The following is a 13,278-nucleotide window of genomic DNA, read 5'->3' on the forward strand; positions in this document are numbered from 1 at the left end:
ATGTGCAGTACACAGACAGAGTTTTGCTGCCTCCTTAACCTGATCCTCCATGAGAGCAACCAAGGGGGACACAATCACAATATAATCGCTTTTGCCAGACTTGGCCTCCCCAGGTTCTCACTGACGATCGGTAACAGTTGATAAATTAAACTTTTCCCAAAAAACATTCGGGAGTAGGGCCACAACATCACCTCCATTCAAAATGTGAAACAAACACTCTTCTTGTTCGGGCTTCTGTTGGCAAATGCCGGGAAAATTCTCCACAACAGAGCGAATAGCATACCGTGTCTCCATGTCCGCTGTCGTTTTCAAATTCCCTAACCTAAACTACAATCTAAAATTCGGCGCTTATCATCTACGTCACAGCTCTTAGCCCACCCTCTGTTCGTTGATTGGACAGCTGGTGCGGAGCCAGAGAAAATCTGGGAGCTGGTTTGCAATCTCAGACTGACTACAGAAGCGAACTGAAATTGAGTGGAAGTACGAAGTCTGACGTAGTCAGGCTAGTATATACAGTCATAGAACTGTTTATTGCATAGAATCTGTGCCAATATCACGGACCATAATTATGTCAGCATCACTTGGCCATTGAGTGTAGTTTGGGCTCCCAATCAATGTGTCCTATAAATGTTGTCATATGTCCTGCACACATCCAGTCTGTTTTTCTTCATTAGTAACATCCAGTTATATAGGAAGTGCTGAATATTACCTTTAGTTCCTTGCATTCTTTCTTATTTATGTAGACAACAGATTTAGTAAAAATATAAATATGCAATATAGCACATACATTTAGCAAAATGCTCCTATTTATAGTTATTTTTTCTAGCTGAAATTTTTTTCCCTCAGAAATTCTGTGCTGTGTATTTAAATAAATTCTTGTAATAATAAAAAATCAAAAAACAATAAAATTTAAATTACATTATATTTTAATTATTGAAAATTAACAAACATTATTTTTTGACTAACAAAGGTGATATTTTATTAAAATTAAAACATGGAAGAAATGTTGTGTGATTATTCTTTAAAAAAAATGATGTTTCATTTTAGTAGTAGTAGTAGGCTATGTACATTCTACTGAAAAATAGACTTTTGTTTTGATGGGTTGCTGTGAATACATTTACAGTTCTGTGTATGTGATATGACGCTAGTTTTACTCAAATCAAACGGTCAAATTCTCATGAAGTGACTCTTAGAGCAGTTATGGAGATGTTGTTCATGTGTTTACGTGTTTTTTTTTTTTTTTTTTGTAACTCCGAAACTTTTGTGTTTTTGACAGTTTAAGCGCAATAACGTGTCCTTCAGATGTGTGCGCTCCAGTGGTGGACAGTAACGGAAAAGCTTTAGCGCTCCAGTTCTTCAGATGTGTGCTGTACTCAGTAAAACAATATATCAGAAGTTTAAAAAACTCTATAATGTGGCTTTAAAACTAACGCATGATTTCAGCATGATACAACACGACATGATAGATCAAAACCAAACTGCAGTGATTCTGATTTTTTTTTTTTTTTTTTTTTTTTTTTTTTTAATTAAAGAATCTGATGTATGATCTATTTAAGCCCGACTGAAATGTAAAGGAACAGCCAGATTCTGGAAAAGGGGGCTGGGAGCAGTTTTATATTGTTTGAGCTCATTTGCATTTAAAGAAACATGCACAAAAAAATAAGAATTGTAGCGTGTTTCTGCTTCCTCTCAAAATAGGCATTTTCAGAATGATAACTAATAAATGATCCTGGGGGTATTTTGAGCTGAAACTTTATACAGACAACATTTTCTGGGGACACTGATACTTGTATTTACATATTGTAGAAAGGGGCATAATAGGTCACCTTTAATAGAACAGCATATTACTAAAGATTTTGAAAACATTTTTTCTAAAGAAGCCATATTATTCATTTAGACAAGGTTTATAAACAAATTGTTAACAATATATTCAGTTAATGTTCCTACACAGCTGACAGCTTTACAGCTGTTGTAGTTTGTTTCAAGTTTACACGTGAAATAGGCACTGCTTTCTCTGCATTTTTACTTTGCACATCTCAATCGATCTCAGCAAAAAGTTATCTCGCAAATTGGTTAATATTTTTGGTCGCAAATGTAACAGTTTATAGTCACAGTCAGAAGCACTGTACTTTCATGTAAAATTAAACTGGAGTTTCATATTACCAAGGTAGATTTGCAATACCATTTATATCGATATACAGTAGTTTGATCTGAAAATATAGTGGAGGACACAGACTGAGCTGCTGCGGAGAAAGTGCATAGTCCAGTTTGTTCTAAACATGTGACAAGCTTCATATTAAGTCCTTTAAAAATGTACTAATATGCTACTAATTGCTAATCATATTATATGTTAGTGCAGGGGTCTCCAACCCTGCTCCTGGAGAGCTACTTTCCTGCAGATTTCAGCTCCAACCCCAATCAAACACACCTGAACCAGCTGATCAAGGTGTTCAGCGCTACTTGATAATTACAGACAGGTGAGTTGGAGCAGGGTTGGAACTGAAGTCTGCAGGATGGTAGCTCTCCAGGAGCAGGGTTGGAGATCCTGAAGTACCGTATATCGCAAAATCGGCCAAAAAAATACAGATATATGAATTTTTGCCCATATCGCCCAGCCCTACTTGCATGCATGTAAACCTGTTGTTGGGGATTCTTAAAACTAAATTATAAACATTTCAAATAGCATAATAGGGGCACTTTAAGAAAGAAGTTAAGAAATTTCTTGAAATAAATTTCAAGTTCATAGGAATGTTCCTAAGTGCAGTTTTTGAAATAATCTTTAGAAGTTCTTTTTAAGAGCGTGTATATGTTATACTTGTGTATTTGATTGTATCTCACTGATAAACTGAAAAACACACTAGTATTATGTTGTAATGCTTAATTACAACAAGTAATTTGAAACAACCCACCCTCAAGCCATCCTAGGTGTATATGACTTTCTTCTTTCAGATGAATTAAATCGGAGTTATATTAAAAAATGTCAAGGCTCTTCCAAGCTTTATAATGGCAGTTATTGGGTGTTGCTATTCATGTAAAGTTTTAAATATGAATATTTTTTTTTTTTTTTTACACAAATGCATTTGCTTCAGGAGGCCTTTCTCAACTTAAACGTAAAATATATGAGCATATTCTATAAAGTGATGAAGTGAACATGCACACAAACACATCCAGCAATGAATCCTTTGGGACAGGACAGAGGTTACACTCCCCTTATCCTTCATAAGGTATTCAGTTAAAAAATGCCATTCACCCTTAATTCCAGGGCCTATGTTTTATTCTCCAACAGATCAAGCTCTATGTGCTGGTGTGCATAAGGCAGGCCTAAGAAACGCTCCAGAAAAGCCATTCAGATCAGAGCAGAGCTGTCGAATTAAGAAAGGCGCAATCTTTATGTACTTTACTTTAAGCATGAATGTTAAATGTAAATTAAATGAACCACACAAATCCAAAGCTCTGAAGGTTTGAAATGCCAGCAGCAGACGGACATAAATAATCACAAAATGCCCTAAGTAAGAATTTGTTTGTTTGTGAGTGGCACTGACGTCTGAAATAATCAAAATTCAGCTTGCCAAGAGATCAGTTTGATTGTTTTCTGCTGACCCTAAAGCTCCGGGTTCAGTCATTGTTTTCTGGAGGACAGCCCAGACGTTGTTCAAATACACAAGAAATACTGTAAAACTCAGGGTGCATTTCATGTCAAAAAATGAAATGCAATTAATTTTATTTGACTGTATCTTCATCATTGACCTCATCTTTAGATTTTTTTTATTATTATTGTGGGAAATAAACATACATTTTTATTATAGTATTATTAATAATTCTGTGTGCATTGTTTTAGTACACAGAGAAAAAGTTGGTGTATGGCAAGTAACATTAAATTAAAAAGGAAATTTTAAAAGTAGAAAGACTGAAATTGCATTTTCTTGTAAAACACACTCCAATAATCTTTGTCATTTATTTAATTACCATGTAATATGACTGGCTAATCTTGAGATTGCATATTTCTGAACAATATCTGCACTAGTTATCATCACTAGTACAAACTCATCTCATGTTAGGGCAGTATTTGTCATTAAAAATGTGTAGAGCTCAGCCTCCAGATATTAAAAGTTAAGCATTCATCACACAATATATAAGGCAGGCATGCTAAGGGCTCCGTCCTGCTCGATGCCTGGATTACCTCTTGATTTCAGAGGAAGAATCTCAGCCTGTAAACTGCAGCTGACAGGCTTGTCTCATTCTTTTAAAATGTCAGGATTACTCAAAGTTATGTCACAGCATTTTCTCAATCTTCGACGCCCAATAATGCACTAATGGATAAGAGAGAGGGCAGCTGAAAATGAAATTTGTGTAATTAGATTGTGTGTGTGTGCATTTTGAGCCTACATTACATAAGTAGAGTCAGCATAAACTGCTCACTATTTGCTCGTTATAAGTTGGCAGTGTTTACATGCAGTATTACAGGTTTTTTTTTTTTTTTCCAAACAATACAAGTACAAGAATCTTGAGTTTTCTGAATAAACTCCATTACCTTCACACTCACTTAAATTGCTCTTCATTGTCAACAATGTCAGAGCTGCATCTGTGTTGTCCTAATAGCCACAAAGGTTTTGTGAACTTACAGAGGATCACTGAAGCAAGGTGGGCTTACTGACTGCATAAAGAGATGTGTCGGGTGTCATGTACTGTCTCAGAGAATTGCTCATGTTAATTTATATTCAGTGTGGATTCTTCAAGATTGTTGTATACTCTTGTGTAGTTTCTTTAAAAAAAGTGTAGCACTGCTTCTGAATGTTCACTCTGTGTTGCTGCATTTCAGGCATTCTCAATATGGCTTTTGTTTTTTACAGGCTTTTTGCTTTTACAAGCATATTGCTGAGTCTATGCAGTTATTAGTTATATTAGGCAATTTCATGTTTTTAAGGACATTTTGTTTACAAAAAAAAAAAAAAATCTTTAGGGGCTTAATACAAATTCTAACTATATTTAATAATTATATATTTTTTTTATACACCTACTGTATAAACTGTGTAAACTGCTAATCTTAGTCTATTCTTCTATATGACGGGTGGCCCAAACAGAAGCTACACTGTAAAAAATATTTTTCAAAGCTTTAAATAAAAGTTTATTGGAATATGTTTTACAAGAAAATTAGTGCCATTTGTGGAATTTACTAGCAATTCTGAATTAAATATACCAGTAATAACCAGGAAAAACACAAATGTTTTATGTATAATTATAAACAAGCCCAAAATACACCAGGACTTTTATTTTGAAGAGTTTATGCTTTACTATTGCTGGCTACTTATTCAAAAAGATGAGGAAGATAGAAAAAATGCACTCTTACAACCATCTACAACGTATTGCAATATAAACATGAAATAAACCTTAATAATTCATAATTCATCAACAGATCATAAGAAATATATTAGCAGTCGCCATACCCTGGTCTTCCCGGCCATACCCTGTTTGTTCATTGCCATACCCTAGGTGATGTTTTTAAGACTGTTTAGGGGCCCACATTAACACTTTTTTTATTCACACACATGCTCCTAAATACATTTTAGAGTTCACACACATCTATTTTGGTCACAAATGCAAGTGAAACACTTTCACTGTCAAGCCCTGCTGAGCTACATGAGGTTCAGATCTTTGTCTCTTTCTGCTTTCAGTCCATCTCTGTACTGATCTTGGAGAAACATGATAGATGAGTTATTCTAAGGATCCGGTCGGGTGGGGGAGTTTGGCGAAAGGGCCCTTCTAGTCACACACACATATCAAGAGGATCCTTCCTCTCACACACAGATGAAGATCAAAGAAGGCAGGCAGGGATTTACAGAGATTAAAGCAAAGTGGAGGACAAACAAAATCCTCCCGAGTTTTGATGAGGGGAAATTAAGGCCACGGCTCAGCATCGGATGAATACAAACAAATACAGTGCCTGCCAAATGACACATCTTAGAAAAAAAAAAAAAAAAATTCACACGCCAATAATATGTTTTTAGCTTTTACCAATGATGTCATTATATAAATAATTATTTAATTTGGTTAAAATCACTTTCCAAAATCACACAAAAAGACTGCCATTATGTCATTAGGATCTATTGTCATATAAAGGCTGTTTGATCTGCCATGTGGTGTAACATGCAAAATTCCATGTACATTTTTTTTTACAATTTTTCAAATTGTATTATAATTTTTGTGCATTGTAATTGAAAGTTATTGAGAGACCTCGTGAAATATTTGTACTTAAAAAAACAACAACAAAAAAATTTGTCTTACTGCAGGAACATTAGATTGAATGAGTGAGACATTTAAAAGTGTTAAAAATCTTGATGTTTAAAAAAATTGTTCATGGCCCTTTGCCCACTACCCTCTAGACATTTTTGGAAGGAGATTTAAGATTCCTTTTCAGTGGTTTGAATCTCAAAAAAAATATATATATCATATATTTATTATATATATGTATATATTTTTATGTTTTTTGTTTTTTGTTTTTTGGCCTCTGATTCCCAGGTTGTGACATCCAGGTCTGTATCTGGTAAGGTGGAGTTGTAATACAGGTGGGTGGATATAAGGTGGGGCTTGTGTCTTCCAGCCATCTCCCTGGGATGGGTCCCTGGCCTTGGCTGCACTACACGTCTCACTGTTTTAATCCATCACAAAGTAGCAGAGACATATATGCAACACACACACACACACACAAAAAACAACAAAAAAAACACACATACACAGGGTAAGCGTGCCGTGTGGCTGGGCTGGGTCCCTATCCTGGGCTGCACTGCACTTCTCACTTTTTTAATGCATCACAAACTAGCTGAGACATACACATCTACACATTAAAAAAATAAATAAATAAATAAGCAAACACATGAATACAAACACAGGAACTAATCAGAATGGTAATTTATAACTTGTAATGTTGGCTATCAATATATATGTTTGTTTGTCCAAGTGAGTCTATATTTGTAAAATAAATATACCTTTACACACAAACTGACCACCATATATATATATATATATATATATATATATATATATATATATATATATAAATATATATATATATATATATATATATATATATATATCATACATCAGATCACGAAAGCTAAAGAGCCAAACAGAGATATTTGTCAGGCAATCTTATCAAAGCTCCTATTTACATTGTAAGTACTGCTGTCATTCTGCTGGGAGATGATTTAAACAATGCCTAGCGGAAACACTGAGGAAACCCGTTAATCTGCCATTAATCTGCCATTAATCTCCCACCTTAATCAGCGCTATCGTGGCAGCCCATCAGATGGGTGATCGATCCCGCAAGCTATAAATATCTTAGACTGGTATGGGCTAAACAACTCTCTGATGTGATGTACATTCATTAAACCTGGTTGCTCGGGGTGTTTAGCACATCCTGTTCTCTCACCGATAATCATAATTTCCTCTTTTTTTTATCTTTCACTCTATCCAGCATTTTACATCTGTTAAAAACTGACCTGCGATTCCACTGTACAGGGGTCAGCATCATTTTTTACATGAAGTGCCATGTCAACCTCTGAATTCATTATTTTATATATTATAGACTATAAAACAGTAGACCCAAAAAGTGTTGGTACACTTAAACCACAATTACAAATCTATACATTTGATTACAGTGACACAAACTTGTCTAAGCCATTTTTGCTGTTGATTTTGACTGAATGGTTCCAAAGTGATTTTTAATGGATGCATAAAATCAACTATGCATATGTTCTACTATTTTTTGACAACCAAAAACAGTCCAAATACTTTTTTTCTCTCCATTTAAACCATATCTATATTTTTTATAATTTGAAATTAAGCTCCTTTATATGAAATGTTTTGCTTAAAAGGTGGAACCACTGTTATAATAATACACTATTGAAGTAATGTCCTTTTATTTTACAAGGTATTTATTTATTTGTGCAAAAAAAATAAACAATCTTAACAGCAGACCGAAATATGTCATTGATGCAGCACTGCTGTGGGTGTGAGTGGGACTGTGCGACCCTCAGGACAGCAGATTTGTTTTGTAAAGTCTTCCAGTTTTAGTACAGCACAGATCATTTTCTAGTTTGTGCTGTCTGTAGGTTGCACAAGTAAATTGAACAGATCTCTGCGCAGTTCAGTGAGCCGTGCACGTAAACAGATCCGCTCTCCAGTGATTCGCGCTGCGCGATTCAACTCAATAGTGCAGTTTCGTCCCACTTTTGGAGCATTTGGCTTCCCAAAAAGCTTTAAAACTCAATAAAACAGTCTGTGTGATTACAAAGAAGAGTTGCTGAAAGATACATGCAGATATGATTGACTTAAGCATTTCCAAAATAAACAACTAAATAAAATTATATGGATAATATTCTTGCTTGCATTCCAGTGATTACACCTCCATGTTCCAATGGCAGCAAGCAAGCTTGCCCAAGTTCCTTGCCGATCCTTTCTTCATAGTCTTTCTTCACAGTCTTATTACCAGCATTCCCTAAATCCTTCCTCTCTTTTCTCTCTGCCATTCCCACTCTCTTTCTTTCTTTTCTATGTCCCCGTGACCACATGATTAAAGCACTCCTGCCCATGTCACAGTGAGGCAGCACAGTAATAATGGCTGACCTTTTGAACAATGACCATGTGAATGCACTCTCAGGCAGATCAGAATGAAGAGTCCTTCAGAGACATGGACCTGCCTGAAACGTCACTGACTCAGGCCCACCTTTCTTAGGCCAAAAATTCCACATAATGTCTGTCATTCAGCTACTTCAAAATGCTACTGCACAGGGGTTATTTCATGTTGAAAAAAATTGTCCCTGTTGCAAGCCAAACACAAAACTACTCTCCTAGCTCTGTGGTCTCTGTCATCGTTATGTTGGTGTGTGTGTGTGTGCGTATGTGTGTATGGCCAAAAGGGAGTGAGAAGTTGTGAAATTGTAGATGTGGTGATTTTTTAAAAAATGTTGAAAGGTCAATGAGATGCTCCTGCTGTAGATGAAGAGGCTTGAAGAGAGGTGCTTTTGTTGTTTTATCCATGAAGGGCCATAAACCATTTTTAATGAAAGATAAAAGCACAAATTTTGATTGGCTGATAAGGTGAAAGGGGTCCAGCTGAGGGTACTTATGAAACCACCAACAGTGGTGGACTTTTTTTGAAGAATAATATTCCATTGTTCTTTTTAGTATAAGTAGTTAGCAATGGATAATTGCATGAATTGATGTCACGTAAACTAAATCCACTGAATGCTTAGTTATCAAATTGTCTGTATTGACTGTTCAGGATATTCATAAGTGAGAAGGGTTATCATTATTTTGCCTTGAGCTAAATCCGAGGTTTCCAATTCTGTTCCTGGATATCTACCATCCCGCAAAGTTCAGCTCCAAACCTTATCAAATACACTTGAATCAGCTAAATAAGATATTCAAAAACACTTAATAATTACAGCAAGGTGTGCTGGAGAAAGGCTGGAACTGAACTCTACAGAATGGTAGATCTTCAAGAACAGGACTGGGCACCTCTGAGATAACTTTAAGAGAATTAGCAACAGATCTTTTTTTTTTCCATTTTCACCAGAGAGAAGGCTGTTGTTTCTCTGAAAGATCAAGTCATTACATTTAAATTAAGAATTATGAGGTCACATTAAAAAAAAAAAAAAAAAAAAAAAAAAAAAACATGAAACAAATGCTCAGAAGGATCGTTCGGAATAAGATCAATAACATGCAGTTAGAGAATAGTTCTTGAAACAGCTTATGCCAACCAGTGGCAGACCCTGTCCAAAGGGTTTTTTTTTTTTTTTAATTAGCTGTCAATACTGTGCCTATGAATAGGGTTGTGTTGATAAAATGATAAAATAATAATAATAATAATAATAATAATAATTAAAAAACAGGATAAAAAAAGAAGAAGAAAAAATATTGAAGAATTGAAGAAAGCCAGCAGGATCAGTTTTCGTAGTGTGTCATGTCCTATTCTTAGCCCTTGTTCATTTTATGCCTCCAAATGTAATGTTTCTAAATCTTGAGTGGGATTATTATTATTAGTGTGAATATGTCCATCCCTAGTCTATGCTTATTGTAATTAAACATTAGTCCAATTTTATGTGCCCTTATCATCCGTAACATCTTCAGGTCTAGACACTCCATTGGGAAATTAAATTTATTTAATGAAAAAAATCCTGTTAGAAATATCGCTGGAGTCAACAAGACCTCCAGTGTGTTTATAATCCTGATGCTGCCTGTTTATTAATTTTCCCACGCAGAAAGGGCTTGATTACTTTCAGGGCAGGCAAAAAGTCCAAAATTTGCACTTCAGTGAAATATACTGTATATGGTCCTTCTTGTGAATTCAGACGTGAAATATTTGGTTGTACCAATCAAATGATGTCATACCCTTGAGGGTGTCACATAAATGTCAGGCATATCATTTGTAATCTCTGAGGTTGTATTTTCAGTGCAAACAAATCAAGCTGAGATGAACTTTGCAGAACATTTAGTAGGACACTTCATCACTTTCTTCCGTGAACTTTCTTTAAATGCTACTTATTACTGTAGGAGTAAATCTGAGGGTGGTGTTGCGTGTCATTTGCTTAGCTTAGAGTGAAAGGACGATGCCGCAGCTGTTCTCTCTGATGCAGCGGAGAGCACTGCTGACTCAGATTATAGCTCCCTTATGGTGACAATAATGCATGTGAGCCCCCTCACAATGGCAAGACTTCTCTCTTTTCTCATTAAGCTGAAAATAAGGTGGGAGTGTGTATGTGTGAGGTGGTGAGAGAGGAGGAGGAAAAACAGAAATTGAAGAGTGGGTGAACAGAAAGATGGGCGAGATTGAGGAGGAGAGATCAAAAGAAATGGAGAAATGGCCATAGGGAGTGTCAAAACAGAGTAGACAATTCAATGTCAAATGAGTGATTGTCAGGCAAAATGTTGCACAAATGCAAAGGCCCTCTAAATAAGGATATATTTTTTACCCTGGTCCATGGAGAGTGCTGCAAAGTGCTTACGCTGCTAAACGGGAGAGAGCTTTAAAATGCTCCCTGGACACAGCTAATGGCTCCCTAACCTGCTGTTCATTGTTTTGTTATTCTGACGATACATACATATTTTGGAGGCTCGAGACTAATGTGTTTGGGCTGTCGAGCTGCGGTTCATTAGAGTCCTTTTGATCTGTGTGTTTCCATGGAAAAGACCATTAGAAAAGTAAATTATGGCATGTTGTTTAGCTTTTAGGTACTATAGTCTTACATCTGGTGTGGTCTCACATGACCTTCCTGACATTTAGTCTATGTCCATTTAAAAGCAGTTTGTGTGCTCGATGGTTGGTTGCATGGTTAGCTGTATCATGTCCATACATGGTTGACGTATGAAAAGCAGTTTGTAATTGGTTGTACATGCCTCACTTTACAACTGAAGGCCATAGAAATGCCTTTTTTTCAGTCTCTTTCATCCAAACTGAAAGGGCCTTGACCTTTAGCAAATGGGTATTCTTGCCTACCAAACTGAGCAAAAACTCATAAGACTAAAATTACGACTGCTGACGAGATTTGAATGAACTGTCTGATTCAGCTTGTACTGTCACATAATGTACCAGATTACAACATTTCTCACATCTAAACCTTTTCCCCACCTTGGTTTTGAATCCTATTATGTAACTGAAGATCTTGGAGAAGTGTAAAATTCCTGACATTCCAGACATTTTCAAACATGAAACATATTGAAGTGAATTCTTTAAAAACAGACTGGGGTCAATGACTGACTGGCACTGACAATGCAGGCGGATGAAAGGCAGACTACAGTACATGTACATATACTACGCTGCAAGATTAATCTTTAATGAGCCGAAAAGAATGCACGTCACACCTCTGTTCATAAATTTGCACTGGCTACCAGTAGTAAAATTCAATTAATGTTTCCCTACAAAACTACCACTGGCCCCTTTACCTAAATTAATTACTTCAGAGTTAATGTGCCCCTTTTTAGAAGCTTGCGTTCTGCAAGTGAATGACGCATTATTGTGCCATCTCAAAGAGACACAAAATCACTTTCACTGACTTTTTCATTAACTGTTTCCTCCTGGTGGAATAACCTGATCAACACAATCTTCAAGAAACAACTAAAAACACATCTGTTCCATCTTTATTTGACCCTCTAACTCTAGCACTCTCTATGCTATTTTACTTCTAATTTATCTATTTGTCATCTTTTTTATTTAAAAACAAAAACTCTAGCATTCTATTTTTCTATTCTATCTACTTGTTTTTCTTTGTGTGTGTGTGTGTGTGTGTGTATGTATGTATATATATATATATATATATATATATATATATATATATATATTTATTTATATATATTTATATATATTTATATACATATACATATACCTTGCTATGTGTACTGCGTTAGGCTAACCAAGACTTGTCATTTGCACTTACATATAACTCTTTTGTTAGTTTTGATTGCTTCTATTGTCTTTGAATAAAAGCGTCTGCTAAATGACTAAATGTAAATGTAAATGTAGATGTACATGTGACAGCTTGCAAGACTCAAGACTTTAATTAACTCTCACAAACTGGCCGATTTTGCAGAGATTAGATGTCTTTACGTCACCCTGCAAAAATGAGACTCTGCCAATATAATTAAAAGAGAGATAAATTTGTTTCATTAAAGATTTGAACCCCATTAATGAGCTCAAATTTTCTTTTTTGTAGCTTGTATTCAGTAAAGGGTAGTCGTGGCCTAATGGTTAGAGAGTTGGACTTGTATCCCCAAGGTTGCGGGTTTGAGCTTTAGGTCTGGCAGGAATTGTTTGTGGGGGGAGTGAAAAACCCATGCTTTCTTCCACTGTCAATAGCATGACTGAGGTGAGACCCTTGAGCAAGGCACTGTTGCCAGGGATATCTCTATGAAATATACTTAAATATACAAATCAATACTTGTTTTTACTGGCACTACTGTCCGTATATCCAGAATACTGAATGATCCATTTGCACACTGGAATATTTTTCTATGCACTTTTCTTAAATGTCCATTGCACTAGTGTTTTATACAGCTTAATGTATCGCTTACATATTCATTTGTGAATGATGTTCATATGTTCATTGTTTCTGCTTATAGTGTACATACACTTATTACATAATCCATCTGTATAGTATGTTCATAGTACACCTATCTGTATATCATGCTGATAGTATTTAAAAATCTGTAAATTATGTCCATAGCACTGTCATATATTTATTCTACATTTGTAACATATTGTAGACACTGTATATCCTGTACTTA

Source organism: Cyprinus carpio, chromosome A11 (assembly GCF_018340385.1).
Source record: "Cyprinus carpio isolate SPL01 chromosome A11, ASM1834038v1, whole genome shotgun sequence".
NCBI lineage: Eukaryota > Metazoa > Chordata > Actinopteri > Cypriniformes > Cyprinidae > Cyprinus > Cyprinus carpio.